Source organism: Pungitius pungitius, unplaced genomic scaffold, assembly GCF_949316345.1.
Source record: "Pungitius pungitius unplaced genomic scaffold, fPunPun2.1 scaffold_26, whole genome shotgun sequence".
NCBI lineage: Eukaryota > Metazoa > Chordata > Actinopteri > Perciformes > Gasterosteidae > Pungitius > Pungitius pungitius.
The window spans coordinates 404,769-424,977 of NW_026909893.1; the positions used below are offsets into that span (position 1 = coordinate 404,769).

At 43.7% G+C, this 20,209-nt stretch overlaps 41 non-coding genes across 41 annotated transcripts; all 41 read right to left on the reverse strand.

Annotated features, from left to right (window-relative positions):
- Positions 1 to 336: 336 nt before the first annotated feature.
- Positions 337 to 455, reverse strand: LOC134119946 (5S ribosomal RNA). Its single transcript, XR_009951495.1, has one exon. It is a non-coding gene; the product is annotated as a 5S ribosomal RNA (ribosomal RNA).
- A 395-nt stretch (positions 456 to 850) lies between these two features.
- LOC134119947 (5S ribosomal RNA) lies at positions 851 to 969 on the reverse strand. Its single transcript, XR_009951496.1, has one exon. It is a non-coding gene; the product is annotated as a 5S ribosomal RNA (ribosomal RNA).
- Positions 970 to 1,308: 339 nt separating this feature from the next.
- Positions 1,309 to 1,427, reverse strand: LOC134119948 (5S ribosomal RNA). Its single transcript, XR_009951497.1, has one exon. It is a non-coding gene; the product is annotated as a 5S ribosomal RNA (ribosomal RNA).
- A 395-nt stretch (positions 1,428 to 1,822) lies between these two features.
- LOC134119950 (5S ribosomal RNA) lies at positions 1,823 to 1,941 on the reverse strand. The gene has a single exon (XR_009951499.1). It is a non-coding gene; the product is annotated as a 5S ribosomal RNA (ribosomal RNA).
- Positions 1,942 to 2,280: 339 nt separating this feature from the next.
- LOC134119951 (5S ribosomal RNA) lies at positions 2,281 to 2,399 on the reverse strand. The gene has a single exon (XR_009951500.1). It is a non-coding gene; the product is annotated as a 5S ribosomal RNA (ribosomal RNA).
- Positions 2,400 to 2,794: 395 nt separating this feature from the next.
- On the reverse strand, positions 2,795 to 2,913 carry LOC134119952 (5S ribosomal RNA). The gene has a single exon (XR_009951501.1). It is a non-coding gene; the product is annotated as a 5S ribosomal RNA (ribosomal RNA).
- A 339-nt stretch (positions 2,914 to 3,252) lies between these two features.
- On the reverse strand, positions 3,253 to 3,371 carry LOC134119953 (5S ribosomal RNA). Its single transcript, XR_009951502.1, has one exon. It is a non-coding gene; the product is annotated as a 5S ribosomal RNA (ribosomal RNA).
- A 395-nt stretch (positions 3,372 to 3,766) lies between these two features.
- On the reverse strand, positions 3,767 to 3,885 carry LOC134120199 (5S ribosomal RNA). The gene has a single exon (XR_009951748.1). It is a non-coding gene; the product is annotated as a 5S ribosomal RNA (ribosomal RNA).
- Positions 3,886 to 4,280: 395 nt separating this feature from the next.
- LOC134119954 (5S ribosomal RNA) lies at positions 4,281 to 4,399 on the reverse strand. The gene has a single exon (XR_009951503.1). It is a non-coding gene; the product is annotated as a 5S ribosomal RNA (ribosomal RNA).
- Positions 4,400 to 4,738: 339 nt separating this feature from the next.
- Positions 4,739 to 4,857, reverse strand: LOC134119955 (5S ribosomal RNA). The gene has a single exon (XR_009951504.1). It is a non-coding gene; the product is annotated as a 5S ribosomal RNA (ribosomal RNA).
- A 395-nt stretch (positions 4,858 to 5,252) lies between these two features.
- Positions 5,253 to 5,371, reverse strand: LOC134119956 (5S ribosomal RNA). The gene has a single exon (XR_009951505.1). It is a non-coding gene; the product is annotated as a 5S ribosomal RNA (ribosomal RNA).
- Positions 5,372 to 5,766: 395 nt separating this feature from the next.
- Positions 5,767 to 5,885, reverse strand: LOC134119957 (5S ribosomal RNA). The gene has a single exon (XR_009951506.1). It is a non-coding gene; the product is annotated as a 5S ribosomal RNA (ribosomal RNA).
- A 339-nt stretch (positions 5,886 to 6,224) lies between these two features.
- On the reverse strand, positions 6,225 to 6,343 carry LOC134119958 (5S ribosomal RNA). Its single transcript, XR_009951507.1, has one exon. It is a non-coding gene; the product is annotated as a 5S ribosomal RNA (ribosomal RNA).
- Positions 6,344 to 6,738: 395 nt separating this feature from the next.
- LOC134119959 (5S ribosomal RNA) lies at positions 6,739 to 6,857 on the reverse strand. Its single transcript, XR_009951508.1, has one exon. It is a non-coding gene; the product is annotated as a 5S ribosomal RNA (ribosomal RNA).
- A 339-nt stretch (positions 6,858 to 7,196) lies between these two features.
- LOC134119961 (5S ribosomal RNA) lies at positions 7,197 to 7,315 on the reverse strand. Its single transcript, XR_009951510.1, has one exon. It is a non-coding gene; the product is annotated as a 5S ribosomal RNA (ribosomal RNA).
- Positions 7,316 to 7,710: 395 nt separating this feature from the next.
- On the reverse strand, positions 7,711 to 7,829 carry LOC134119962 (5S ribosomal RNA). Its single transcript, XR_009951511.1, has one exon. It is a non-coding gene; the product is annotated as a 5S ribosomal RNA (ribosomal RNA).
- A 339-nt stretch (positions 7,830 to 8,168) lies between these two features.
- LOC134119963 (5S ribosomal RNA) lies at positions 8,169 to 8,287 on the reverse strand. Its single transcript, XR_009951512.1, has one exon. It is a non-coding gene; the product is annotated as a 5S ribosomal RNA (ribosomal RNA).
- Positions 8,288 to 8,682: 395 nt separating this feature from the next.
- LOC134120310 (5S ribosomal RNA) lies at positions 8,683 to 8,801 on the reverse strand. The gene has a single exon (XR_009951858.1). It is a non-coding gene; the product is annotated as a 5S ribosomal RNA (ribosomal RNA).
- Positions 8,802 to 9,140: 339 nt separating this feature from the next.
- Positions 9,141 to 9,259, reverse strand: LOC134119964 (5S ribosomal RNA). The gene has a single exon (XR_009951513.1). It is a non-coding gene; the product is annotated as a 5S ribosomal RNA (ribosomal RNA).
- A 395-nt stretch (positions 9,260 to 9,654) lies between these two features.
- Positions 9,655 to 9,773, reverse strand: LOC134119965 (5S ribosomal RNA). The gene has a single exon (XR_009951514.1). It is a non-coding gene; the product is annotated as a 5S ribosomal RNA (ribosomal RNA).
- A 339-nt stretch (positions 9,774 to 10,112) lies between these two features.
- Positions 10,113 to 10,231, reverse strand: LOC134119967 (5S ribosomal RNA). Its single transcript, XR_009951516.1, has one exon. It is a non-coding gene; the product is annotated as a 5S ribosomal RNA (ribosomal RNA).
- A 395-nt stretch (positions 10,232 to 10,626) lies between these two features.
- LOC134119968 (5S ribosomal RNA) lies at positions 10,627 to 10,745 on the reverse strand. The gene has a single exon (XR_009951517.1). It is a non-coding gene; the product is annotated as a 5S ribosomal RNA (ribosomal RNA).
- Positions 10,746 to 11,140: 395 nt separating this feature from the next.
- LOC134119969 (5S ribosomal RNA) lies at positions 11,141 to 11,259 on the reverse strand. Its single transcript, XR_009951518.1, has one exon. It is a non-coding gene; the product is annotated as a 5S ribosomal RNA (ribosomal RNA).
- Positions 11,260 to 11,598: 339 nt separating this feature from the next.
- Positions 11,599 to 11,717, reverse strand: LOC134119970 (5S ribosomal RNA). The gene has a single exon (XR_009951519.1). It is a non-coding gene; the product is annotated as a 5S ribosomal RNA (ribosomal RNA).
- A 395-nt stretch (positions 11,718 to 12,112) lies between these two features.
- On the reverse strand, positions 12,113 to 12,231 carry LOC134119971 (5S ribosomal RNA). Its single transcript, XR_009951520.1, has one exon. It is a non-coding gene; the product is annotated as a 5S ribosomal RNA (ribosomal RNA).
- Positions 12,232 to 12,626: 395 nt separating this feature from the next.
- LOC134119973 (5S ribosomal RNA) lies at positions 12,627 to 12,745 on the reverse strand. The gene has a single exon (XR_009951522.1). It is a non-coding gene; the product is annotated as a 5S ribosomal RNA (ribosomal RNA).
- Positions 12,746 to 13,084: 339 nt separating this feature from the next.
- Positions 13,085 to 13,203, reverse strand: LOC134119974 (5S ribosomal RNA). Its single transcript, XR_009951523.1, has one exon. It is a non-coding gene; the product is annotated as a 5S ribosomal RNA (ribosomal RNA).
- A 395-nt stretch (positions 13,204 to 13,598) lies between these two features.
- Positions 13,599 to 13,717, reverse strand: LOC134119975 (5S ribosomal RNA). The gene has a single exon (XR_009951524.1). It is a non-coding gene; the product is annotated as a 5S ribosomal RNA (ribosomal RNA).
- Positions 13,718 to 14,056: 339 nt separating this feature from the next.
- LOC134119976 (5S ribosomal RNA) lies at positions 14,057 to 14,175 on the reverse strand. The gene has a single exon (XR_009951525.1). It is a non-coding gene; the product is annotated as a 5S ribosomal RNA (ribosomal RNA).
- A 395-nt stretch (positions 14,176 to 14,570) lies between these two features.
- On the reverse strand, positions 14,571 to 14,689 carry LOC134119977 (5S ribosomal RNA). The gene has a single exon (XR_009951526.1). It is a non-coding gene; the product is annotated as a 5S ribosomal RNA (ribosomal RNA).
- Positions 14,690 to 15,028: 339 nt separating this feature from the next.
- On the reverse strand, positions 15,029 to 15,147 carry LOC134119978 (5S ribosomal RNA). Its single transcript, XR_009951527.1, has one exon. It is a non-coding gene; the product is annotated as a 5S ribosomal RNA (ribosomal RNA).
- A 395-nt stretch (positions 15,148 to 15,542) lies between these two features.
- LOC134119979 (5S ribosomal RNA) lies at positions 15,543 to 15,661 on the reverse strand. Its single transcript, XR_009951528.1, has one exon. It is a non-coding gene; the product is annotated as a 5S ribosomal RNA (ribosomal RNA).
- A 395-nt stretch (positions 15,662 to 16,056) lies between these two features.
- Positions 16,057 to 16,175, reverse strand: LOC134119980 (5S ribosomal RNA). The gene has a single exon (XR_009951529.1). It is a non-coding gene; the product is annotated as a 5S ribosomal RNA (ribosomal RNA).
- A 339-nt stretch (positions 16,176 to 16,514) lies between these two features.
- On the reverse strand, positions 16,515 to 16,633 carry LOC134119981 (5S ribosomal RNA). Its single transcript, XR_009951530.1, has one exon. It is a non-coding gene; the product is annotated as a 5S ribosomal RNA (ribosomal RNA).
- A 395-nt stretch (positions 16,634 to 17,028) lies between these two features.
- Positions 17,029 to 17,147, reverse strand: LOC134119982 (5S ribosomal RNA). Its single transcript, XR_009951531.1, has one exon. It is a non-coding gene; the product is annotated as a 5S ribosomal RNA (ribosomal RNA).
- Positions 17,148 to 17,542: 395 nt separating this feature from the next.
- LOC134119984 (5S ribosomal RNA) lies at positions 17,543 to 17,661 on the reverse strand. The gene has a single exon (XR_009951533.1). It is a non-coding gene; the product is annotated as a 5S ribosomal RNA (ribosomal RNA).
- A 339-nt stretch (positions 17,662 to 18,000) lies between these two features.
- On the reverse strand, positions 18,001 to 18,119 carry LOC134119985 (5S ribosomal RNA). The gene has a single exon (XR_009951534.1). It is a non-coding gene; the product is annotated as a 5S ribosomal RNA (ribosomal RNA).
- Positions 18,120 to 18,514: 395 nt separating this feature from the next.
- LOC134120282 (5S ribosomal RNA) lies at positions 18,515 to 18,633 on the reverse strand. The gene has a single exon (XR_009951830.1). It is a non-coding gene; the product is annotated as a 5S ribosomal RNA (ribosomal RNA).
- A 339-nt stretch (positions 18,634 to 18,972) lies between these two features.
- On the reverse strand, positions 18,973 to 19,091 carry LOC134119986 (5S ribosomal RNA). Its single transcript, XR_009951535.1, has one exon. It is a non-coding gene; the product is annotated as a 5S ribosomal RNA (ribosomal RNA).
- A 395-nt stretch (positions 19,092 to 19,486) lies between these two features.
- Positions 19,487 to 19,605, reverse strand: LOC134119987 (5S ribosomal RNA). Its single transcript, XR_009951536.1, has one exon. It is a non-coding gene; the product is annotated as a 5S ribosomal RNA (ribosomal RNA).
- A 395-nt stretch (positions 19,606 to 20,000) lies between these two features.
- On the reverse strand, positions 20,001 to 20,119 carry LOC134119988 (5S ribosomal RNA). The gene has a single exon (XR_009951537.1). It is a non-coding gene; the product is annotated as a 5S ribosomal RNA (ribosomal RNA).
- Between the last annotated feature and the right edge of the window lie 90 nt (positions 20,120 to 20,209).

Here is a 20,209-nt window from a genome sequence, read left to right on the forward strand (position 1 = left end):
TTCTAAAATTGAAGCAGTTCTTAGCATTGGCAAGAGAGGTTCCTAAAGCCTGAAGGTAACTTTACTTTTCTTCACTGGCAATTCTAACATGTTGGGTTAGCACCTGTATTTCAACGGCTAAATTACAAACAATAGTATGCCAATCGTAAATGTTGATCAACACTAATTTAGCAATCATGAAACGGAATCATTTTGGATAATATTGTCTAATTTCCTTTCATATCCAACGTTAAAACAACACTAAACATGCATCTCTTCAACAATGTGATATTCTTTTTGTAATTTGTAGGTGTACAATCTGCGGCGCTCGGCGGCTTTCGGAGAGAGAAGTGAAAAAGCTTACGGCACCTGGGATTCCCAGGCGGTCTTCCATCCAGGTACTAACCAGGCCCTGCTCTGCTTAGCTTCCGAGATCAGACGAGATCGGGCGGAACCAGAGAGGTATGGCCGTAAGCTGCTTTTCATCTTTTTCCTAATCCTTTAAAACGTGTCAAAGATAATCAGAAGTTTCTTTTTCTAAAATTGAAGCAGTTCTTAGCATTGGCAAGAGAGGTTCCTAAAGCCTGAAGGTAACTTTACTTTTCTTCACTGGCAATTCTAACATGTTGGGTTAGCACCTGTATTTCAACGGCTAAATTACAAACAATAGTATGCCAATCGTAAATGTTGATCAACACTAATTTAGCAATCATGAAACGGAATCATTTTGGATAATATTGTCTAATTTCCTTTCATATCCAACGTTAAAACAACACTAAACATGCATCTCTTCAACAATGTGATATTCTTTTTGTAATTTGTAGGTGTACAATCTGCGGCGCTCGGCGGCTTTCGGAGAGAGAAGTGAAAAAGCTTACGGCACCTGGGATTCCCAGGCGGTCTTCCATCCAGGTACTAACCAGGCCCTGCTCTGCTTAGCTTCCGAGATCAGACGAGATCGGGCGGAACCAGAGAGGTATGGCCGTAAGCTGCTTTTTATCTTTTTCCTAATCCTTTATAATGCGTCAATGAATTATGACACGCCTGCCGTTGGCATCTTTGTGTGGGTTAAATAAGGGTATGCAAAGAAGGCTGTGACATCCCATGCCGAAAATTGGATGGACTAGAGAAGACCCGCCCAGGGGTCCCAGCCAATCGGTGAATGGCCATTGCAGTCCCCGCCACCTCAAATGGCCTGACGATGGTATGGACGTAAGCCACCTTTCATCTTCTTCCTATTGCATCTCTTCTACAATGTGACATTTTTTTTACAATTGTGTAGGTGTACAATCTACGGCGCTGGGCGGCTTTCAGAGAGAGAAGTGAAAAAGCTTACGGCACCTGGGATTCCCAGGCGGTCTTCCATCCAGGTACTAACCAGGCCCTGCTCTGCTTAGCTTCCGAGATCAGACGAGATCGGGCGGAACCAGAGAGGTATGGCCGTAAGCTGCTTTTCATCTTTTTCCTAATCCTTTAAAACGTGTCAAAGATAATCAGAAGTTTCTTTTTCTAAAATTGAAGCAGTTCTTAGCATTGGCAAGAGAGGTTCCTAAAGCCTGAAGGTAACTTTACTTTTCTTCACTGGCAATTCTAACATGTTGGGTTAGCACCTGTATTTCAACGGCTAAATTACAAACAATAGTATGCCAATCGTAAATGTTGATCAACACTAATTTAGCAATCATGAAACGGAATCATTTTGGATATTATTGTCTAATTTCCTTTCATATCCAACGTTAAAACAACACTAAACATGCATCTCTTCAACAATGTGATATTCTTTTTGTAATTTGTAGGTGTACAATCTGCGGCGCTCGGCGGCTTTCGGAGAGAGAAGTGAAAAAGCTTACGGCACCTGGGATTCCCAGGCGGTCTTCCATCCAGGTACTAACCAGGCCCTGCTCTGCTTAGCTTCCGAGATCAGACGAGATCGGGCGGAACCAGAGAGGTATGGCCGTAAGCTGCTTTTTATCTTTTTCCTAATCCTTTATAATGCGTCAATGAATTATGACACGCCTGCCGTTGGCATCTTTGTGTGGGTTAAATAAGGGTATGCAAAGAAGGCTGTGACATCCCATGCCGAAAATTGGATGGACTAGAGAAGACCCGCCCAGGGGTCCCAGCCAATCGGTGAATGGCCATTGCAGTCCCCGCCACCTCAAATGGCCTGACGATGGTATGGACGTAAGCCACCTTTCATCTTCTTCCTATTGCATCTCTTCTACAATGTGACATTTTTTTTACAATTGTGTAGGTGTACAATCTACGGCGCTGGGCGGCTTTCAGAGAGAGAAGTGAAAAAGCTTACGGCACCTGGGATTCCCAGGCGGTCTTCCATCCAGGTACTAACCAGGCCCTGCTCTGCTTAGCTTCCGAGATCAGACGAGATCGGGCGGAACCAGAGAGGTATGGCCGTAAGCTGCTTTTCATCTTTTTCCTAATCCTTTAAAACGTGTCAAAGATAATCAGAAGTTTCTTTTTCTAAAATTGAAGCAGTTCTTAGCATTGGCAAGAGAGGTTCCTAAAGCCTGAAGGTAACTTTACTTTTCTTCACTGGCAATTCTAACATGTTGGGTTAGCACCTGTATTTCAACGGCTAAATTACAAACAATAGTATGCCAATCGTAAATGTTGATCAACACTAATTTAGCAATCATGAAACGGAATCATTTTGGATAATATTGTCTAATTTCCTTTCATATCCAACGTTAAAACAACACTAAACATGCATCTCTTCAACAATGTGATATTCTTTTTGTAATTTGTAGGTGTACAATCTGCGGCGCTCGGCGGCTTTCGGAGAGAGAAGTGAAAAAGCTTACGGCACCTGGGATTCCCAGGCGGTCTTCCATCCAGGTACTAACCAGGCCCTGCTCTGCTTAGCTTCCGAGATCAGACGAGATCGGGCGGAACCAGAGAGGTATGGCCGTAAGCTGCTTTTTATCTTTTTCCTAATCCTTTATAATGCGTCAATGAATTATGACACGCCTGCCGTTGGCATCTTTGTGTGGGTTAAATAAGGGTATGCAAAGAAGGCTGTGACATCCCATGCCGAAAATTGGATGGACTAGAGAAGACCCGCCCAGGGGTCCCAGCCAATCGGTGAATGGCCATTGCAGTCCCCGCCACCTCAAATGGCCTGACGATGGTATGGACGTAAGCCACCTTTCATCTTCTTCCTATTGCATCTCTTCTACAATGTGACATTTTTTTTACAATTGTGTAGGTGTACAATCTACGGCGCTGGGCGGCTTTCAGAGAGAGAAGTGAAAAAGCTTACGGCACCTGGGATTCCCAGGCGGTCTTCCATCCAGGTACTAACCAGGCCCTGCTCTGCTTAGCTTCCGAGATCAGACGAGATCGGGCGGAACCAGAGAGGTATGGCCGTAAGCTGCTTTTCATCTTTTTCCTAATCCTTTAAAACGTGTCAAAGATAATCAGAAGTTTCTTTTTCTAAAATTGAAGCAGTTCTTAGCATTGGCAAGAGAGGTTCCTAAAGCCTGAAGGTAACTTTACTTTTCTTCACTGGCAATTCTAACATGTTGGGTTAGCACCTGTATTTCAACGGCTAAATTACAAACAATAGTATGCCAATCGTAAATGTTGATCAACACTAATTTAGCAATCATGAAACGGAATCATTTTGGATATTATTGTCTAATTTCCTTTCATATCCAACGTTAAAACAACACTAAACATGCATCTCTTCAACAATGTGATATTCTTTTTGTAATTTGTAGGTGTACAATCTGCGGCGCTCGGCGGCTTTCGGAGAGAGAAGTGAAAAAGCTTACGGCACCTGGGATTCCCAGGCGGTCTTCCATCCAGGTACTAACCAGGCCCTGCTCTGCTTAGCTTCCGAGATCAGACGAGATCGGGGGGAACCAGAGAGGTATGGCCGTAAGCTGCTTTTCATATTTTTCCTAATCCTTTAAAACGTGTCAAAGATAATCAGAAGTTTCTTTTTCTAAAATTGAAGCAGTTCTTAGCATTGGCAAGAGAGGTTCCTAAAGCCTGAAGGTAACTTTACTTTTCTTCACTGGCAATTCTAACATGTTGGGTTAGCACCTGTATTTCAACGGCTAAATTACAAACAATAGTATGCCAATCGTAAATGTTGATCAACACTAATTTAGCAATCATGAAACGGAATCATTTTGGATAATATTGTCTAATTTCCTTTCATATCCAACGTTAAAACAACACTAAACATGCATCTCTTCAACAATGTGATATTCTTTTTGTAATTTGTAGGTGTACAATCTGCGGCGCTCGGCGGCTTTCGGAGAGAGAAGTGAAAAAGCTTACGGCACCTGGGATTCCCAGGCGGTCTTCCATCCAGGTACTAACCAGGCCCTGCTCTGCTTAGCTTCCGAGATCAGACGAGATCGGGCGGAACCAGAGAGGTATGGCCGTAAGCTGCTTTTTATCTTTTTCCTAATCCTTTATAATGCGTCAATGAATTATGACACGCCTGCCGTTGGCATCTTTGTGTGGGTTAAATAAGGGTATGCAAAGAAGGCTGTGACATCCCATGCCGAAAATTGGATGGACTAGAGAAGACCCGCCCAGGGGTCCCAGCCAATCGGTGAATGGCCATTGCAGTCCCCGCCACCTCAAATGGCCTGACGATGGTATGGACGTAAGCCACCTTTCATCTTCTTCCTATTGCATCTCTTCTACAATGTGACATTTTTTTTACAATTGTGTAGGTGTACAATCTACGGCGCTGGGCGGCTTTCAGAGAGAGAAGTGAAAAAGCTTACGGCACCTGGGATTCCCAGGCGGTCTTCCATCCAGGTACTAACCAGGCCCTGCTCTGCTTAGCTTCCGAGATCAGACGAGATCGGGCGGAACCAGAGAGGTATGGCCGTAAGCTGCTTTTCATCTTTTTCCTAATCCTTTAAAACGTGTCAAAGATAATCAGAAGTTTCTTTTTCTAAAATTGAAGCAGTTCTTAGCATTGGCAAGAGAGGTTCCTAAAGCCTGAAGGTAACTTTACTTTTCTTCACTGGCAATTCTAACATGTTGGGTTAGCACCTGTATTTCAACGGCTAAATTACAAACAATAGTATGCCAATCGTAAATGTTGATCAACACTAATTTAGCAATCATGAAACGGAATCATTTTGGATAATATTGTCTAATTTCCTTTCATATCCAACGTTAAAACAACACTAAACATGCATCTCTTCAACAATGTGATATTCTTTTTGTAATTTGTAGGTGTACAATCTGCGGCGCTCGGCGGCTTTCGGAGAGAGAAGTGAAAAAGCTTACGGCACCTGGGATTCCCAGGCGGTCTTCCATCCAGGTACTAACCAGGCCCTGCTCTGCTTAGCTTCCGAGATCAGACGAGATCGGGCGGAACCAGAGAGGTATGGCCGTAAGCTGCTTTTCATCTTTTTCCTAATCCTTTAAAACGTGTCAAAGATAATCAGAAGTTTCTTTTTCTAAAATTGAAGCAGTTCTTAGCATTGGCAAGAGAGGTTCCTAAAGCCTGAAGGTAACTTTACTTTTCTTCACTGGCAATTCTAACATGTTGGGTTAGCACCTGTATTTCAACGGCTAAATTACAAACAATAGTATGCCAATCGTAAATGTTGATCAACACTAATTTAGCAATCATGAAACGGAATCATTTTGGATAATATTGTCTAATTTCCTTTCATATCCAACGTTAAAACAACACTAAACATGCATCTCTTCAACAATGTGATATTCTTTTTGTAATTTGTAGGTGTACAATCTGCGGCGCTCGGCGGCTTTCGGAGAGAGAAGTGAAAAAGCTTACGGCACCTGGGATTCCCAGGCGGTCTTCCATCCAGGTACTAACCAGGCCCTGCTCTGCTTAGCTTCCGAGATCAGACGAGATCGGGCGGAACCAGAGAGGTATGGCCGTAAGCTGCTTTTTATCTTTTTCCTAATCCTTTATAATGCGTCAATGAATTATGACACGCCTGCCGTTGGCATCTTTGTGTGGGTTAAATAAGGGTATGCAAAGAAGGCTGTGACATCCCATGCCGAAAATTGGATGGACTAGAGAAGACCCGCCCAGGGGTCCCAGCCAATCGGTGAATGGCCATTGCAGTCCCCGCCACCTCAAATGGCCTGACGATGGTATGGACGTAAGCCACCTTTCATCTTCTTCCTATTGCATCTCTTCTACAATGTGACATTTTTTTTACAATTGTGTAGGTGTACAATCTACGGCGCTGGGCGGCTTTCAGAGAGAGAAGTGAAAAAGCTTACGGCACCTGGGATTCCCAGGCGGTCTTCCATCCAGGTACTAACCAGGCCCTGCTCTGCTTAGCTTCCGAGATCAGACGAGATCGGGCGGAACCAGAGAGGTATGGCCGTAAGCTGCTTTTCATCTTTTTCCTAATCCTTTAAAACGTGTCAAAGATAATCAGAAGTTTCTTTTTCTAAAATTGAAGCAGTTCTTAGCATTGGCAAGAGAGGTTCCTAAAGCCTGAAGGTAACTTTACTTTTCTTCACTGGCAATTCTAACATGTTGGGTTAGCACCTGTATTTCAACGGCTAAATTACAAACAATAGTATGCCAATCGTAAATGTTGATCAACACTAATTTAGCAATCATGAAACGGAATCATTTTGGATATTATTGTCTAATTTCCTTTCATATCCAACGTTAAAACAACACTAAACATGCATCTCTTCAACAATGTGATATTCTTTTTGTAATTTGTAGGTGTACAATCTGCGGCGCTCGGCGGCTTTCGGAGAGAGAAGTGAAAAAGCTTACGGCACCTGGGATTCCCAGGCGGTCTTCCATCCAGGTACTAACCAGGCCCTGCTCTGCTTAGCTTCCGAGATCAGACGAGATCGGGCGGAACCAGAGAGGTATGGCCGTAAGCTGCTTTTTATCTTTTTCCTAATCCTTTATAATGCGTCAATGAATTATGACACGCCTGCCGTTGGCATCTTTGTGTGGGTTAAATAAGGGTATGCAAAGAAGGCTGTGACATCCCATGCCGAAAATTGGATGGACTAGAGAAGACCCGCCCAGGGGTCCCAGCCAATCGGTGAATGGCCATTGCAGTCCCCGCCACCTCAAATGGCCTGACGATGGTATGGACGTAAGCCACCTTTCATCTTCTTCCTATTGCATCTCTTCTACAATGTGACATTTTTTTTACAATTGTGTAGGTGTACAATCTACGGCGCTGGGCGGCTTTCAGAGAGAGAAGTGAAAAAGCTTACGGCACCTGGGATTCCCAGGCGGTCTTCCATCCAGGTACTAACCAGGCCCTGCTCTGCTTAGCTTCCGAGATCAGACGAGATCGGGCGGAACCAGAGAGGTATGGCCGTAAGCTGCTTTTCATCTTTTTCCTAATCCTTTAAAACGTGTCAAAGATAATCAGAAGTTTCTTTTTCTAAAATTGAAGCAGTTCTTAGCATTGGCAAGAGAGGTTCCTAAAGCCTGAAGGTAACTTTACTTTTCTTCACTGGCAATTCTAACATGTTGGGTTAGCACCTGTATTTCAACGGCTAAATTACAAACAATAGTATGCCAATCGTAAATGTTGATCAACACTAATTTAGCAATCATGAAACGGAATCATTTTGGATATTATTGTCTAATTTCCTTTCATATCCAACGTTAAAACAACACTAAACATGCATCTCTTCAACAATGTGATATTCTTTTTGTAATTTGTAGGTGTACAATCTGCGGCGCTCGGCGGCTTTCGGAGAGAGAAGTGAAAAAGCTTACGGCACCTGGGATTCCCAGGCGGTCTTCCATCCAGGTACTAACCAGGCCCTGCTCTGCTTAGCTTCCGAGATCAGACGAGATCGGGCGGAACCAGAGAGGTATGGCCGTAAGCTGCTTTTTATCTTTTTCCTAATCCTTTATAATGCGTCAATGAATTATGACACGCCTGCCGTTGGCATCTTTGTGTGGGTTAAATAAGGGTATGCAAAGAAGGCTGTGACATCCCATGCCGAAAATTGGATGGACTAGAGAAGACCCGCCCAGGGGTCCCAGCCAATCGGTGAATGGCCATTGCAGTCCCCGCCACCTCAAATGGCCTGACGATGGTATGGACGTAAGCCACCTTTCATCTTCTTCCTATTGCATCTCTTCTACAATGTGACATTTTTTTTACAATTGTGTAGGTGTACAATCTACGGCGCTGGGCGGCTTTCAGAGAGAGAAGTGAAAAAGCTTACGGCACCTGGGATTCCCAGGCGGTCTTCCATCCAGGTACTAACCAGGCCCTGCTCTGCTTAGCTTCCGAGATCAGACGAGATCGGGCGGAACCAGAGAGGTATGGCCGTAAGCTGCTTTTCATCTTTTTCCTAATCCTTTAAAACGTGTCAAAGATAATCAGAAGTTTCTTTTTCTAAAATTGAAGCAGTTCTTAGCATTGGCAAGAGAGGTTCCTAAAGCCTGAAGGTAACTTTACTTTTCTTCACTGGCAATTCTAACATGTTGGGTTAGCACCTGTATTTCAACGGCTAAATTACAAACAATAGTATGCCAATCGTAAATGTTGATCAACACTAATTTAGCAATCATGAAACGGAATCATTTTGGATATTATTGTCTAATTTCCTTTCATATCCAACGTTAAAACAACACTAAACATGCATCTCTTCAACAATGTGATATTCTTTTTGTAATTTTTAGGTGTACAATCTGCGGCGCTCGGCGGCTTTCGGAGAGAGAAGTGAAAAAGCTTACGGCACCTGGGATTCCCAGGCGGTCTTCCATCCAGGTACTAACCAGGCCCTGCTCTGCTTAGCTTCCGACATCAGACGAGATCGGGCGGAACCAGAGAGGTATGGCCGTAAGCTGCTTTTTATCTTTTTCCTAATCCTTTATAATGCGTCAATGAATTATGACACGCCTGCCGTTGGCATCTTTGTGTGGGTTAAATAAGGGTATGCAAAGAAGGCTGTGACATCCCATGCCGAAAATTGGATGGACTAGAGAAGACCCGCCCAGGGGTCCCAGCCAATCGGTGAATGGCCATTGCAGTCCCCGCCACCTCAAATGGCCTGACGATGGTATGGACGTAAGCCACCTTTCATCTTCTTCCTATTGCATCTCTTCTACAATGTGACATTTTTTTTACAATTGTGTAGGTGTACAATCTACGGCGCTGGGCGGCTTTCAGAGAGAGAAGTGAAAAAGCTTACGGCACCTGGGATTCCCAGGCGGTCTTCCATCCAGGTACTAACCAGGCCCTGCTCTGCTTAGCTTCCGAGATCAGACGAGATCGGGCGGAACCAGAGAGGTATGGCCGTAAGCTGCTTTTCATCTTTTTCCTAATCCTTTAAAACGTGTCAAAGATAATCAGAAGTTTCTTTTTCTAAAATTGAAGCAGTTCTTAGCATTGGCAAGAGAGGTTCCTAAAGCCTGAAGGTAACTTTACTTTTCTTCACTGGCAATTCTAACATGTTGGGTTAGCACCTGTATTTCAACGGCTAAATTACAAACAATAGTATGCCAATCGTAAATGTTGATCAACACTAATTTAGCAATCATGAAACGGAATCATTTTGGATATTATTGTCTAATTTCCTTTCATATCCAACGTTAAAACAACACTAAACATGCATCTCTTCAACAATGTGATATTCTTTTTGTAATTTGTAGGTGTACAATCTGCGGCGCTCGGCGGCTTTCGGAGAGAGAAGTGAAAAAGCTTACGGCACCTGGGATTCCCAGGCGGTCTTCCATCCAGGTACTAACCAGGCCCTGCTCTGCTTAGCTTCCGAGATCAGACGAGATCGGGCGGAACCAGAGAGGTATGGCCGTAAGCTGCTTTTTATCTTTTTCCTAATCCTTTATAATGCGTCAATGAATTATGACACGCCTGCCGTTGGCATCTTTGTGTGGGTTAAATAAGGGTATGCAAAGAAGGCTGTGACATCCCATGCCGAAAATTGGATGGACTAGAGAAGACCCGCCCAGGGGTCCCAGCCAATCGGTGAATGGCCATTGCAGTCCCCGCCACCTCAAATGGCCTGACGATGGTATGGACGTAAGCCACCTTTCATCTTCTTCCTATTGCATCTCTTCTACAATGTGACATTTTTTTTACAATTGTGTAGGTGTACAATCTACGGCGCTGGGCGGCTTTCAGAGAGAGAAGTGAAAAAGCTTACGGCACCTGGGATTCCCAGGCGGTCTTCCATCCAGGTACTAACCAGGCCCTGCTCTGCTTAGCTTCCGAGATCAGACGAGATCGGGCGGAACCAGAGAGGTATGGCCGTAAGCTGCTTTTCATCTTTTTCCTAATCCTTTAAAACGTGTCAAAGATAATCAGAAGTTTCTTTTTCTAAAATTGAAGCAGTTCTTAGCATTGGCAAGAGAGGTTCCTAAAGCCTGAAGGTAACTTTACTTTTCTTCACTGGCAATTCTAACATGTTGGGTTAGCACCTGTATTTCAACGGCTAAATTACAAACAATAGTATGCCAATCGTAAATGTTGATCAACACTAATTTAGCAATCATGAAACGGAATCATTTTGGATAATATTGTCTAATTTCCTTTCATATCCAACGTTAAAACAACACTAAACATGCATCTCTTCAACAATGTGATATTCTTTTTGTAATTTGTAGGTGTACAATCTGCGGCGCTCGGCGGCTTTCGGAGAGAGAAGTGAAAAAGCTTACGGCACCTGGGATTCCCAGGCGGTCTTCCATCCAGGTACTAACCAGGCCCTGCTCTGCTTAGCTTCCGAGATCAGACGAGATCGGGCGGAACCAGAGAGGTATGGCCGTAAGCTGCTTTTCATCTTTTTCCTAATCCTTTAAAACGTGTCAAAGATAATCAGAAGTTTCTTTTTCTAAAATTGAAGCAGTTCTTAGCATTGGCAAGAGAGGTTCCTAAAGCCTGAAGGTAACTTTACTTTTCTTCACTGGCAATTCTAACATGTTGGGTTAGCACCTGTATTTCAACGGCTAAATTACAAACAATAGTATGCCAATCGTAAATGTTGATCAACACTAATTTAGCAATCATGAAACGGAATCATTTTGGATAATATTGTCTAATTTCCTTTCATATCCAACGTTAAAACAACACTAAACATGCATCTCTTCAACAATGTGATATTCTTTTTGTAATTTGTAGGTGTACAATCTGCGGCGCTCGGCGGCTTTCGGAGAGAGAAGTGAAAAAGCTTACGGCACCTGGGATTCCCAGGCGGTCTTCCATCCAGGTACTAACCAGGCCCTGCTCTGCTTAGCTTCCGAGATCAGACGAGATCGGGCGGAACCAGAGAGGTATGGCCGTAAGCTGCTTTTTATCTTTTTCCTAATCCTTTATAATGCGTCAATGAATTATGACACGCCTGCCGTTGGCATCTTTGTGTGGGTTAAATAAGGGTATGCAAAGAAGGCTGTGACATCCCATGCCGAAAATTGGATGGACTAGAGAAGACCCGCCCAGGGGTCCCAGCCAATCGGTGAATGGCCATTGCAGTCCCCGCCACCTCAAATGGCCTGACGATGGTATGGACGTAAGCCACCTTTCATCTTCTTCCTATTGCATCTCTTCTACAATGTGACATTTTTTTTACAATTGTGTAGGTGTACAATCTACGGCGCTGGGCGGCTTTCAGAGAGAGAAGTGAAAAAGCTTACGGCACCTGGGATTCCCAGGCGGTCTTCCATCCAGGTACTAACCAGGCCCTGCTCTGCTTAGCTTCCGAGATCAGACGAGATCGGGCGGAACCAGAGAGGTATGGCCGTAAGCTGCTTTTCATCTTTTTCCTAATCCTTTAAAACGTGTCAAAGATAATCAGAAGTTTCTTTTTCTAAAATTGAAGCAGTTCTTAGCATTGGCAAGAGAGGTTCCTAAAGCCTGAAGGTAACTTTACTTTTCTTCACTGGCAATTCTAACATGTTGGGTTAGCACCTGTATTTCAACGGCTAAATTACAAACAATAGTATGCCAATCGTAAATGTTGATCAACACTAATTTAGCAATCATGAAACGGAATCATTTTGGATAATATTGTCTAATTTCCTTTCATATCCAACGTTAAAACAACACTAAACATGCATCTCTTCAACAATGTGATATTCTTTTTGTAATTTGTAGGTGTACAATCTGCGGCGCTCGGCGGCTTTCGGAGAGAGAAGTGAAAAAGCTTACGGCACCTGGGATTCCCAGGCGGTCTTCCATCCAGGTACTAACCAGGCCCTGCTCTGCTTAGCTTCCGAGATCAGACGAGATCGGGCGGAACCAGAGAGGTATGGCCGTAAGCTGCTTTTCATCTTTTTCCTAATCCTTTAAAACGTGTCAAAGATAATCAGAAGTTTCTTTTTCTAAAATTGAAGCAGTTCTTAGCATTGGCAAGAGAGGTTCCTAAAGCCTGAAGGTAACTTTACTTTTCTTCACTGGCAATTCTAACATGTTGGGTTAGCACCTGTATTTCAACGGCTAAATTACAAACAATAGTATGCCAATCGTAAATGTTGATCAACACTAATTTAGCAATCATGAAACGGAATCATTTTGGATAATATTGTCTAATTTCCTTTCATATCCAACGTTAAAACAACACTAAACATGCATCTCTTCAACAATGTGATATTCTTTTTGTAATTTGTAGGTGTACAATCTGCGGCGCTCGGCGGCTTTCGGAGAGAGAAGTGAAAAAGCTTACGGCACCTGGGATTCCCAGGCGGTCTTCCATCCAGGTACTAACCAGGCCCTGCTCTGCTTAGCTTCCGAGATCAGACGAGATCGGGCGGAACCAGAGAGGTATGGCCGTAAGCTGCTTTTTATCTTTTTCCTAATCCTTTATAATGCGTCAATGAATTATGACACGCCTGCCGTTGGCATCTTTGTGTGGGTTAAATAAGGGTATGCAAAGAAGGCTGTGACATCCCATGCCGAAAATTGGATGGACTAGAGAAGACCCGCCCAGGGGTCCCAGCCAATCGGTGAATGGCCATTGCAGTCCCCGCCACCTCAAATGGCCTGACGATGGTATGGACGTAAGCCACCTTTCATCTTCTTCCTATTGCATCTCTTCTACAATGTGACATTTTTTTTACAATTGTGTAGGTGTACAATCTACGGCGCTGGGCGGCTTTCAGAGAGAGAAGTGAAAAAGCTTACGGCACCTGGGATTCCCAGGCGGTCTTCCATCCAGGTACTAACCAGGCCCTGCTCTGCTTAGCTTCCGAGATCAGACGAGATCGGGCGGAACCAGAGAGGTATGGCCGTAAGCTGCTTTTCATCTTTTTCCTAATCCTTTAAAACGTGTCAAAGATAATCAGAAGTTTCTTTTTCTAAAATTGAAGCAGTTCTTAGCATTGGCAAGAGAGGTTCCTAAAGCCTGAAGGTAACTTTACTTTTCTTCACTGGCAATTCTAACATGTTGGGTTAGCACCTGTATTTCAACGGCTAAATTACAAACAATAGTATGCCAATCGTAAATGTTGATCAACACTAATTTAGCAATCATGAAACGGAATCATTTTGGATAATATTGTCTAATTTCCTTTCATATCCAACGTTAAAACAACACTAAACATGCATCTCTTCAACAATGTGATATTCTTTTTGTAATTTGTAGGTGTACAATCTGCGGCGCTCGGCGGCTTTCGGAGAGAGAAGTGAAAAAGCTTACGGCACCTGGGATTCCCAGGCGGTCTTCCATCCAGGTACTAACCAGGCCCTGCTCTGCTTAGCTTCCGAGATCAGACGAGATCGGGCGGAACCAGAGAGGTATGGCCGTAAGCTGCTTTTTATCTTTTTCCTAATCCTTTATAATGCGTCAATGAATTATGACACGCCTGCCGTTGGCATCTTTGTGTGGGTTAAATAAGGGTATGCAAAGAAGGCTGTGACATCCCATGCCGAAAATTGGATGGACTAGAGAAGACCCGCCCAGGGGTCCCAGCCAATCGGTGAATGGCCATTGCAGTCCCCGCCACCTCAAATGGCCTGACGATGGTATGGACGTAAGCCACCTTTCATCTTCTTCCTATTGCATCTCTTCTACAATGTGACATTTTTTTTACAATTGTGTAGGTGTACAATCTACGGCGCTGGGCGGCTTTCAGAGAGAGAAGTGAAAAAGCTTACGGCACCTGGGATTCCCAGGCGGTCTTCCATCCAGGTACTAACCAGGCCCTGCTCTGCTTAGCTTCCGAGATCAGACGAGATCGGGCGGAACCAGAGAGGTATGGCCGTAAGCTGCTTTTCATCTTTTTCCTAATCCTTTAAAACGTGTCAAAGATAATCAGAAGTTTCTTTTTCTAAAATTGAAGCAGTTCTTAGCATTGGCAAGAGAGGTTCCTAAAGCCTGAAGGTAACTTTACTTTTCTTCACTGGCAATTCTAACATGTTGGGTTAGCACCTGTATTTCAACGGCTAAATTACAAACAATAGTATGCCAATCGTAAATGTTGATCAACACTAATTTAGCAATCATGAAACGGAATCATTTTGGATATTATTGTCTAATTTCCTTTCATATCCAACGTTAAAACAACACTAAACATGCATCTCTTCAACAATGTGATATTCTTTTTGTAATTTGTAGGTGTACAATCTGCGGCGCTCGGCGGCTTTCGGAGAGAGAAGTGAAAAAGCTTACGGCACCTGGGATTCCCAGGCGGTCTTCCATCCAGGTACTAACCAGGCCCTGCTCTGCTTAGCTTCCGAGATCAGACGAGATCGGGCGGAACCAGAGAGGTATGGCCGTAAGCTGCTTTTTATCTTTTTCCTAATCCTTTATAATGCGTCAATGAATTATGACACGCCTGCCGTTGGCATCTTTGTGTGGGTTAAATAAGGGTATGCAAAGAAGGCTGTGACATCCCATGCCGAAAATTGGATGGACTAGAGAAGACCCGCCCAGGGGTCCCAGCCAATCGGTGAATGGCCATTGCAGTCCCCGCCACCTCAAATGGCCTGACGATGGTATGGACGTAAGCCACCTTTCATCTTCTTCCTATTGCATCTCTTCTACAATGTGACATTTTTTTTACAATTGTGTAGGTGTACAATCTACGGCGCTGGGCGGCTTTCAGAGAGAGAAGTGAAAAAGCTTACGGCACCTGGGATTCCCAGGCGGTCTTCCATCCAGGTACTAACCAGGCCCTGCTCTGCTTAGCTTCCGAGATCAGACGAGATCGGGCGGAACCAGAGAGGTATGGCCGTAAGCTGCTTTTCATCTTTTTCCTAATCCTTTAAAACGTGTCAAAGATAATCAGAAGTTTCTTTTTCTAAAATTGAAGCAGTTCTTAGCATTGGCAAGAGAGGTTCCTAAAGCCTGAAGGTAACTTTACTTTTCTTCACTGGCAATTCTAACATGTTGGGTTAGCACCTGTATTTCAACGGCTAAATTACAAACAATAGTATGCCAATCGTAAATGTTGATCAACACTAATTTAGCAATCATGAAACGGAATCATTTTGGATAATATTGTCTAATTTCCTTTCATATCCAACGTTAAAACAACACTAAACATGCATCTCTTCAACAATGTGATATTCTTTTTGTAATTTGTAGGTGTACAATCTGCGGCGCTCGGCGGCTTTCGGAGAGAGAAGTGAAAAAGCTTACGGCACCTGGGATTCCCAGGCGGTCTTCCATCCAGGTACTAACCAGGCCCTGCTCTGCTTAGCTTCCGAGATCAGACGAGATCGGGCGGAACCAGAGAGGTATGGCCGTAAGCTGCTTTTCATCTTTTTCCTAATCCTTTAAAACGTGTCAAAGATAATCAGAAGTTTCTTTTTCTAAAATTGAAGCAGTTCTTAGCATTGGCAAGAGAGGTTCCTAAAGCCTGAAGGTAACTTTACTTTTCTTCACTGGCAATTCTAACATGTTGGGTTAGCACCTGTATTTCAACGGCTAAATTACAAACAATAGTATGCCAATCGTAAATGTTGATCAACACTAATTTAGCAATCATGAAACGGAATCATTTTGGATAATATTGTCTAATTTCCTTTCATATCCAACGTTAAAACAACACTAAACATGCATCTCTTCAACAATGTGATATTCTTTTTGTAATTTGTAGGTGTACAATCTGCGGCGCTCGGCGGCTTTCGGAGAGAGAAGTGAAAAAGCTTACGGCACCTGGGATTCCCAGGCGGTCTTCCATCCAGGTACTAACCAGGCCCTGCTCTGCTTAGCTTCCGAGATCAGACGAGATCGGGCGGAACCAGAGAGGTATGGCCGTAAGCTGCTTTTTATCTTTTTCCTAATCCTTTATAATGCGTCAATGAATTATGACACGCCTGCCGTTGGCATCTTTGTGTGGGTTAAATAAGGGTATGCAAAGAAGGCTGTGACATCCCATGCCGAAAATTGGATGGACTAGAGAAGACCCGCCCAGGGGTCCCAGCCAATCGGTGAATGGCCATTGCAGTCCCCGCCACCTCAAATGGCCTGACGATGGTATGGACGTAAGCCACCTTTCATCTTCTTCCTATTGCATCTCTTCTACAATGTGACATTTTTTTTACAATTGTGTAGGTGTACAATCTACGGCGCTGGGCGGCTTTCAGAGAGAGAAGTGAAAAAGCTTACGGCACCTGGGATTCCCAGGCGGTCTTCCATCCAGGTACTAACCAGGCCCTGCTCTGCTTAGCTTCCGAGATCAGACGAGATCGGGCGGAACCAGAGAGGTATGGCCGTAAGCTGCTTTTCATCTTTTTCCTAATCCTTTAAAACGTGTCAAAGATAATCAGAAGTTTCTTTTTCTAAAATTGAAGCAGTTCTTAGCATTGGCAAGAGAGGTTCCTAAAGCCTGAAGGTAACTTTACTTTTCTTCACTGGCAATTCTAACATGTTGGGTTAGCACCTGTATTTCAACGGCTAAATTACAAACAATAGTATGCCAATCGTAAATGTTGATCAACACTAATTTAGCAATCATGAAACGGAATCATTTTGGATAATATTGTCTAATTTCCTTTCATATCCAACGTTAAAACAACACTAAACATGCATCTCTTCAACAATGTGATATTCTTTTTGTAATTTGTAGGTGTACAATCTGCGGCGCTCGGCGGCTTTCGGAGAGAGAAGTGAAAAAGCTTACGGCACCTGGGATTCCCAGGCGGTCTTCCATCCAGGTACTAACCAGGCCCTGCTCTGCTTAGCTTCCGAGATCAGACGAGATCGGGCGGAACCAGAGAGGTATGGCCGTAAGCTGCTTTTCATCTTTTTCCTAATCCTTTAAAACGTGTCAAAGATAATCAGAAGTTTCTTTTTCTAAAATTGAAGCAGTTCTTAGCATTGGCAAGAGAGGTTCCTAAAGCCTGAAGGTAACTTTACTTTTCTTCACTGGCAATTCTAACATGTTGGGTTAGCACCTGTATTTCAACGGCTAAATTACAAACAATAGTATGCCAATCGTAAATGTTGATCAACACTAATTTAGCAATCATGAAACGGAATCATTTTGGATAATATTGTCTAATTTCCTTTCATATCCAACGTTAAAACAACACTAAACATGCATCTCTTCAACAATGTGATATTCTTTTTGTAATTTGTAGGTGTACAATCTGCGGCGCTCGGCGGCTTTCGGAGAGAGAAGTGAAAAAGCTTACGGCACCTGGGATTCCCAGGCGGTCTTCCATCCAGGTACTAACCAGGCCCTGCTCTGCTTAGCTTCCGAGATCAGACGAGATCGGGCGGAACCAGAGAGGTATGGCCGTAAGCTGCTTTTTATCTTTTTCCTAATCCTTTATAATGCGTCAATGAATTATGACACGCCTGCCGTTGGCATCTTTGTGTGGGTTAAATAAGGGTATGCAAAGAAGGCTGTGACATCCCATGCCGAAAATTGGATGGACTAGAGAAGACCCGCCCAGGGGTCCCAGCCAATCGGTGAATGGCCATTGCAGTCCCCGCCACCTCAAATGGCCTGACGATGGTATGGACGTAAGCCACCTTTCATCTTCTTCCTATTGCATCTCTTCTACAATGTGACATTTTTTTTACAATTGTGTAGGTGTACAATCTACGGCGCTGGGCGGCTTTCAGAGAGAGAAGTGAAAAAGCTTACGGCACCTGGGATTCCCAGGCGGTCTTCCATCCAGGTACTAACCAGGCCCTGCTCTGCTTAGCTTCCGAGATCAGACGAGATCGGGCGGAACCAGAGAGGTATGGCCGTAAGCTGCTTTTCATCTTTTTCCTAATCCTTTAAAACGTGTCAAAGATAATCAGAAGTTTCTTTTTCTAAAATTGAAGCAGTTCTTAGCATTGGCAAGAGAGGTTCCTAAAGCCTGAAGGTAACTTTACTTTTCTTCACTGGCAATTCTAACATGTTGGGTTAGCACCTGTATTTCAACGGCTAAATTACAAACAATAGTATGCCAATCGTAAATGTTGATCAACACTAATTTAGCAATCATGAAACGGAATCATTTTGGATATTATTGTCTAATTTCCTTTCATATCCAACGTTAAAACAACACTAAACATGCATCTCTTCAACAATGTGATATTCTTTTTGTAATTTGTAGGTGTACAATCTGCGGCGCTCGGCGGCTTTCGGAGAGAGAAGTGAAAAAGCTTACGGCACCTGGGATTCCCAGGCGGTCTTCCATCCAGGTACTAACCAGGCCCTACTCTGCTTAGCTTCCGACATCAGACGAGATCGGGCGGAACCAGAGAGGTATGGCCGTAAGCTGCTTTTTATCTTTTTCCTAATCCTTTATAATGCGTCAATGAATTATGACACGCCTGCCGTTGGCATCTTTGTGTGGGTTAAATAAGGGTATGCAAAGAAGGCTGTGACATCCCATGCCGAAAATTGGATGGACTAGAGAAGACCCGCCCAGGGGTCCCAGCCAATCGGTGAATGGCCATTGCAGTCCCCGCCACCTCAAATGGCCTGACGATGGTATGGACGTAAGCCACCTTTCATCTTCTTCCTATTGCATCTCTTCTACAATGTGACATTTTTTTTACAATTGTGTAGGTGTACAATCTACGGCGCTGGGCGGCTTTCAGAGAGAGAAGTGAAAAAGCTTACGGCACCTGGGATTCCCAGGCGGTCTTCCATCCAGGTACTAACCAGGCCCTGCTCTGCTTAGCTTCCGAGATCAGACGAGATCGGGCGGAACCAGAGAGGTATGGCCGTAAGCTGCTTTTCATCTTTTTCCTAATCCTTTAAAACGTGTCAAAGATAATCAGAAGTTTCTTTTTCTAAAATTGAAGCAGTTCTTAGCATTGGCAAGAGAGGTTCCTAAAGCCTGAAGGTAACTTTACTTTTCTTCACTGGCAATTCTAACATGTTGGGTTAGCACCTGTATTTCAACGGCTAAATTACAAACAATAGTATGCCAATCGTAAATGTTGATCAACACTAATTTAGCAATCATGAAACGGAATCATTTTGGATATTATTGTCTAATTTCCTTTCATATCCAACGTTAAAACAACACTAAACATGCATCTCTTCAACAATGTGATATTCTTTTTGTAATTTGTAGGTGTACAATCTGCGGCGCTCGGCGGCTTTCGGAGAGAGAAGTGAAAAAGCTTACGGCACCTGGGATTCCCAGGCGGTCTTCCATCCAGGTACTAACCAGGCCCTGCTCTGCTTAGCTTCCGAGATCAGACGAGATCGGGCGGAACCAGAGAGGTATGGCCGTAAGCTGCTTTTCATCTTTTTCCTAATCCTTTAAAACGTGTCAAAGATAATCAGAAGTTTCTTTTTCTAAAATTGAAGCAGTTCTTAGCATTGGCAAGAGAGGTTCCTAAAGCCTGAAGGTAACTTTACTTTTCTTCACTGGCAATTCTAACATGTTGGGTTAGCACCTGTATTTCAACGGCTAAATTACAAACAATAGTATGCCAATCGTAAATGTTGATCAACACTAATTTAGCAATCATGAAACGGAATCATTTTGGATAATATTGTCTAATTTCCTTTCATATCCAACGTTAAAACAACACTAAACATGCATCTCTTCAACAATGTGATATTCTTTTTGTAATTTGTAGGTGTACAATCTGCGGCGCTCGGCGGCTTTCGGAGAGAGAAGTGAAAAAGCTTACGGCACCTGGGATTCCCAGGCGGTCTTCCATCCAGGTACTAACCAGGCCCTGCTCTGCTTAGCTTCCGAGATCAGACGAGATCGGGCGGAACCAGAGAGGTATGGCCGTAAGCTGCTTTTCATCTTTTTCCTAATCCTTTATAATGCGTCAATGAATTATGACACGCCTGCCGTTGGCATCTTTGTGTGGGTTAAATAAGGGT